This window comes from Penaeus monodon, chromosome 8 (genome assembly GCF_015228065.2).
Source record: "Penaeus monodon isolate SGIC_2016 chromosome 8, NSTDA_Pmon_1, whole genome shotgun sequence".
Lineage (NCBI taxonomy): Eukaryota > Metazoa > Arthropoda > Malacostraca > Decapoda > Penaeidae > Penaeus > Penaeus monodon.
Window position 1 is genome coordinate 38942793 of NC_051393.1, and position 7399 is coordinate 38950191.

Genomic DNA, 7399 nt, shown 5'->3' on the forward strand with positions numbered 1-7399 from the left:
CCTGTCAACAGCAAAAGGCCCTTTATGGCGACCCCTTTTTAATAGAAATTTAGAATATTTAAATTTTTAAAAACATCAATAATATTTTAAAAAAAAAAAACATAAATATATTAAAAAATAAAAGCAAAATATTATGTCAATATAAAAGTTATTGCATAGATATTAGCATAATTAAATTTACTGAAAATATTAGCTCCCTAGGGAAACTAATAGACCTAGTCACAATCCTCCCTCATTATATTTTCAGGTTTTGGGGGGAGACATAAACGTCTTTGGTTGAAAATGTTGCACATCTTTCCACTACAGTCGACGTTAATGGCTTTTGGCATCCCCCAAATTGCCTGATTTTAGCCATCATCGGCCCATGATCTGTGTCCCCGATTCTTAGTTTTGTTAATACAACTTCTCCCTTTTGGGTTTGGGATGGATGTGGTCATCCAACTCCAAGATCATCTCTAATCTCTTGCGTTTGTTTCTAGAATATGCTTCCATTTTCCCTCCATCTATCACAAAGACAACCCTTATGGGGTTTTTTCAGGTCGGGTGTGGGAGAGGAAAACAGCTAAAAAAGGCTAAAGGGCAGGGCCTTGGCCTTCGATCGCTCGCTCTTCCCACTGATACCAGCATGTGCGGCACCCACTAATTTATCTTTTACGGTTTACTCAATGCAACCCCAATCTTGAACCTCCCTCACACTGTTGATGGTTTAAATCTTGATTGTTGCAAGATACGAGAGCAAAAATTACAACAGAATTTTTCTAAGATCTTATCATCTTAATTTTGCATGAGATCGAGGCTTCTAGAAAAGACTGCCAGATGCAGTCTTCCCCTTCGCTCACTGCGAAAAACCCACATCTTTTTCAGATTTAAAACCATCTGTTATTTTAAAATCTGACCCTTTGGTCTTAAAAATGTGCTGAAGAAATCTCTTCTGATTTCTGCTTCAGATCTCTCCCCTTTCCCAATTCTGACCAAATCCACTCGACTTGATTAGTCCAAGGGGGGAATTTGGGGAATTCCAACACCCAGAACCTTAAATTTAAGCTTTTCCCCAAGTTTTCCTATTCCCCTACCATGGATTGGCTATCCTAAAGGGGGTTGAAAACCAATCTGATGTAGATCCCGGGAACCCTTTGTAGTCTCGTGTAGAAAAATCGGGTTATGTATGCCGGGTGTAATGAAAAGGTGGAGGGAGGTGAAGACCTAAAACCCCCGTACCGATTCTGAGATCTTAAACTGAGCCCCAAACCCCCGGAAAAACAGTGGGTTTTGCGATGAATAAGCTTCACATCCATAATCAGCTTACTACAAAAGCGTTTTGGAAAAACCGTAAAGCGTTGTGCAGTCTGCCCCCCAAGATAAAGTGAAAAAAACCCGCAAAAATACTAAGCGTTTTTTGTAGCCTTCATTTTAACTGTTTGAGTGAGGCCCCATGTAAGTCTTGACAAAAATTAACCTAAGTACTTCCCTTTGGACAAATTGCGGGGGGTTTGCACCTAAATAGGGGGAAGGATGGAATTTTCCTCGTTTGGGGAAATGTATAGCCAGGGGTCTTGCTTGGAAAATTTGAACGCATGATATGTCCCCACTGTCAACCTGATTTATTGCATCTCCCATGTGTCCTTGCACCCCTGAAACTTCCTCCTGAGCAGTCTAGTGAAAGTATCCACTACAGATTACTGAGCCGCACTTGGAAAACCTTTACGATGTCATTTTAGCAATGGCAAACAGGGTCACACTTAAGACACCCCCTTGTGGGACCCTTTTTCAGCTGATTTTTCCGGGTTTTTGAGAAACTTTTTCCCTATCCGAACTTAAACTTCCGTCCAAGGAAGCTTTGTATAAAGGGTTTGATATGCTCCTTTAAACCAATGTCATACACTTCGGCCATGTTTCCCCAAGTAGTATCGTAACCCTTTTTTAAAGGTCAAAGAAGACTACTATCATGTGACCGCTGTGGAAGGAATTCTGTATAGCTTTTTCCACCCAAAAGGCATCTGTGGTCAATCTCTTTTTTTCTAAAGCATCGAATGGGGTTTAAAACACATTTTCTTTTTCAGCAGCCATGTCAACCTGAAGTTTCCTTTTTTCTCCATCGCTTGCAATGCACTGGGGGAAATTGGGGCTTTTTCCTGGTGTGGAAGCATCTTGCCAGGTTTGGAACGGAATGTTTAATAGCTTCTCCCATGGGATGCACTGTGCCCTTTCCCTTAGACCCATAGAATAGGTCAAAACAGAAATTCTGGGAGCTTTTTGGGAAAGGGAGATATTTTTTGGGTAGGAATATCGTCTTTCCCCGGGGCAGTCTTATGGAAAGGCTGCAAAGCAAGTCCATCTCCTTGCGCAAAAATGGCAATTATATGGAATTCTGCTAACCCAAACGAAAAACGACACTGGGTGTTGTTCCTGTTTCAGCCCAAAGGTGGAAAAACAAGCAGTGTAAGGCTCCAGAGGAGATCTCGCCATGGATTTGGTAGCTCTTTGCAACACTTTTTTGTCTTGAGATTATGCCATCTATTTCAGAGCAGGTTGTGCAGGGAGTGCTCTTTCCACGATCTTATACACCTTGTCCATACCCATGCAAAGGGGGGGGCCCCAATTTAAATCGAGGAACTCTGCTCCACGAGTCTGCTAGCCTCCTTTAGCACGCCCCCGGCCTTTGGGCTCGGTCTTCTTGTAAATAAAGGTTAAAATGCTGGGGCATCGTTCAATTGCCCTAATCACTTTTCTTGCTCTGACAGCTTGTTGGCATTCATAGCCCACCAGGTACGGGAGGTCGACGGGAAAGGCCGCTTTCTTTTTCGGGAAAGGTGCTTCTGCGCAAGGTGAAAATTATGATGGAGGGGATTAACACATTTTGTTTAACTGGAAATTCACAGATCCTTTTATACGTAGTTGATCTAAAAAGATCAGTCCCCCATGTTCCCTTGGCTGGGGAAACCATTCCCTCCCCAAAAATATGGGAAAAATGGGCATTTCCCTGCAATCTTCCTGACCCCCAAATGAAGTTCAACTGTGAACAGGTGAGCCATTGATAGGTCTAATTTGGGGAATGTCCCAGTTTGAAATTTTGAAATGTGGGGACTTCATTGTTCGTAAAACTGCATTATCTTAAGAACAAGGGCTCCAAGGGCCCTTTCCCCAAGGTTGAAAAGTTCCCCCAAGTGATGCCCGGGCCCTTTAAACTCCCAAAGTAGAAATGATGTGGGGAACTGCTCAAATGATTTTCCAAAACATTAAAGTTCAATTATGTGGAGGGGCGGTAGATGGATGTAAGGTAAGTGTAAGGTCGTGTAAGCCTATTTCACAGCCTTCACCTGCATGTTGTTGCAGGTGGATGGCCTGGGGAAGGGAATATCTTTACGACCATTCGCTACTCCTCCATGAGTCCCTTATCAAAGGGCCCCATAAGGCTTGAAATTGTAACCCCTTTAGGGGGAAAAGGTACAATTTTCCCTGGTCATAATCTCTTGAGACTACACAAACGGATTTAGAACTATCTTTTTTGCAGTTCTTCCCATTTTGCATGGGTTTCCCCGACAGTTCCTTTGGTTAGGGTATCCTTCTTTATATTATTTCTTTTAAAGGGGTTTTGGGAGCACCGTGGCAAGGGTTTTCCCCCCACCTTTAGGAGTCCCTTCCATGATCCCGGGGGTACCCTTTTTAAAGGTTGTTTTTCCCGTGGAACCCTTTTCCCCAGGTTTCCCTTTTTACAGGTTCAGGGTTTCTTTGCCTGGGCAAAGAATGGACCTGAGCCTTTTTCTTCAGGGGCATTCTGTCTAGCATGGAGGCCCCCGTGGATGTTGTGGCAGCTGAGTCCCTTTTCCAGGTTCAGGGTTCCTTTTCCTGGGGAAAAACTGTGCCTGAGCATTTACTTCAGGGGCATTCTGCGTAGCAGCAGAGGCCCCTTGGATGTGGTGGCGGGGTGGAGTGTCACTATGAGGCCTCTGGACCCCTTTCCCAGGCTCCAAAAACCTTTCTTTGGGGGGGAGGAGTCTCCCCAATAGACCCCCCCCTCCTACTCCGTTTCGGGGGAACAACTCACCAGAGGCGTGTCAGCATTTGGAATGAGGGTTAAAGGAAGTGGCAGATGTGTGTTGTATGAAGAATTTGGGGGGCGGGCTGGGGGGAAGGGGGATGGGCTAGAACCGATGCAAAAAAGGGCCCACCGGCTGTGCAAGCAGCACCGGGGATGTCGCTTTTCCCCTTTGGAAAAATAAATTTTTTCCTTGCCCTTTTTACCAATACTTCCTTTTTCAAATTTGACCTTTTACATTCTTTGAAGAATCTTCATGGGCTTTTGCGGGTCACATATTGGGGCCCCCACAGTTGTCATCCCTTGATGACCTGTTTTCCACACTTTACACTATTCTTGGGTTTCCCATTTTCTTTAAACGGCAAGAGTTGGCTCCATGCCCTAAAACCCCGGCGTGGAAGCACTGCTATGGTTGGGGACATTGGGTTTTTCCTTAGGTGGGACCATGCAACTTAACTGTTTTAAGGACAAGTGTTAAAAGTTAGAAGAGTGGTGTCAACTGTGCCAAACCATCAAATTTCATCTTTAAAAAGTTTTTCGCCACTACATTAAAATTTTCTAGTTCCTCTAGCATTTTCCTCGAATACCTATCAGGTCTCGGGAAAAAACAATTCCTTACACTGTTGGGTTTTGGAGGAGAAATGAAAAAATTTGCCCCAGGAAAATCGCATACGCACGCAGACGGCCTCTCGTCTGGGGCGAGTCTCAAATATCAGGGTACCCTCTCACTGTGGCGTGATGCGAGGTCACGTTTACATACTTCAAAAAATTTTTTTAAAGTACTTTATAAAAATCAAATCCTGATTGATACACCACAATGGGCTTCACTACTACAATTACTATATGAAAAGCTTTTATATTTACCGGTAAAATTCCTTTTGGATTTAGGAGACATTTCCCCCTTTTTACCTGGTTTGGGAGCCCCGGGAAACCCTTACATTCCCTTCTTGCCCTTTGGAAGCTGGAAAGGTTCCAAAGGACTGTATGTTCCGAGGGTTTTTTTGGGGGATTGCGTAGGTCGTCAGGGGGGCTAGATCTTTTAAATATGTACTGCTCATACAAAATTGCAATTTTTTCATTTTCCCCACCCCCCCACCCCCCTGGATCCAAAGAGGGGAATAAGTTGGGGTTTAAAATCTCCCAAAAAAGCCAAGGGGTATGAGGAAATATACGCCGCCACTATTTCAGACTGTGGGAGTCGCGGGGCCCATGCGCTACTGACGAATATGCTGCTTGACCCTAGCCATATTTGACCAGCCAATTGACTTGACCGGGCTTTTATCAAGCCACCGTCTAACCAGAATAAAAAACCAAAGAGGTGGTTTTCTAGCTGCAGGGCGCACGTGCCTCGCTCAACCTCCCGGGCTCCCCGTCTCCTGGTAATACGGGATGCCAACACAGTGGGAGGTTCTCCCCGGTTCAAGATGGAATAAACCGGGGGGGGTGCACCCTCCCCTCTCTTTGGCCCTTGGGGCACCAGGGGGCCATTTTGTCTCATCCTTCACTGGTGCCCCTCCCGTATGGGTACCCCTGGTCCGGGTCACCGACATTGGGGCCTCAAGCCCCCCCCCCCACCACGGCAAGGCGGGCTTTTCCTTTTTGGGGGGGGCTATTCCGGAGACCCTGATCCAAAGGAAAACAAAAACAAATGTTCAAAAAACAAGTCTAGAAAAAAAACCCCCCCTGAAATCACAAATTTTTATCTAATACCACTCAGTTATTTCAAAGGTCTCCAAAATCCCCGGAAATCAAACATGCCCTAAAAATACTCAGGCACCCAGAAAAAATACTACGAAATGTTTGCAAACAACCTGGCTGTCTAACCAGCCAGGGGGTTGATGCGTTATCACTCAAAAAACAACTACTTGCCAAAGGGGATGGACTCCCCCCCCCCTGACTATTGAAGCCCCACTTGGGGACAAACCTTGATCGAATTCTCTGTTTTTAGCTTACAAGGGGAAAAAAATCAAAACCCTGCCCTTTTAAAGGCAAAAAACTGAGAGGGTCATTACAGTCATCATCCCCTGGATAGTAGAATCTACTTCCGGATGGATCAGCGATCCCTTGAACACTGCAGGGGCTGGCTTTGCAGCAAAAGGGGTGCCCACAATCCATGAGGGAACAGTAAGCCCCCACCACAGGGAGGCAGACTCCAAACAGCTTTAACTGTTACGCAAACCCCCCCAAAAACAACTCTACCTCCTGCCATGTCCTCGCCATAGCACAGACGATTCTTGCTCAGAGTAAAAAAAAATAATATATCTGGGTCACTAGCCAATGGATCGAGGGGAAAGGTTGCTGCAGACTAGGACATTGGGAGGATAGCCCCCAAATCCCATGATCATAAAACCGAGAAGGCGAATTTAATGTACAGGTCTCCTTCCCTCTGCGCTTCACAAAAAGGGAAAAACAAGATCCCCCCCCTTTGGCCAGGTGGTACTCAGACGAAAAGGCTATGAGCCACTGGCACTCTCTGACGAAATCAATAAGCCCGAAGAAATTCTTCCAGAATTAACTAGGTTACCATTTCTGGCAGATCATAGGGGAAAATTGACCTTTTGGAGACAGGGTTGCTCCCCTGTGGCGAGCCAAACGTCATTTAGTAATTACTTACAGAATTGTGACCACACACATTTCTGAGACAAGGTCCCCCCCCCCCACAACCTGCTGGGCTGTTAAAAAGATTTTGCCCATCTTCACCCTGGGGGCAAAACTGCCGCAGGCAATTCTGCCCCACGGTAAGCATAGAGTGTTAGAGAACAAAATGAGACAGCCCTAAATAGCTGCACAGACTAGCCTATTAGAAGGGAAAACAAAAAATTTGCATTTCCCAAACGAAAAACACCCGGCACTGTCTGCCTCTCATCTGGGGGTCGGCGATCAACCGACACAAAAATTTTCAACTGTGTCTGGAGGTTACGCTGTGGCTGGGCACCACGGGGGTAAGGGCTGAGCTCAGTAAATAGCACCCGCTAAACCCCGTTTTTTGGTCGGCTTAGTCGGAACAGGCCCCGGGGTCCCCTCTGGGGGATAACCCGGGGGTTATCCCCCCAGAACCATTTAAAAACCTTCGAAGTGCAGCCGAAGCCAAACGGCCGATGAATGGATATTACACAACCACTAAAGCTGAATCGCCCAAAAACCCATGACATCTACGGTCGTGACTGTCATTCCCGATAGGATTCTTCAGTCCCAACGATGATGCTTCAGCTTAGCAGATAAAGTCTATAATGCCCAAAATCGGCATCGGCTGATGGTGGGCCTAATATATATACACATACACACATACATATATAAAATTATATATACATATTTTTGGGATTAATACATATTTTATGTGTGTGGTTGTGCAAAATTTCAAAC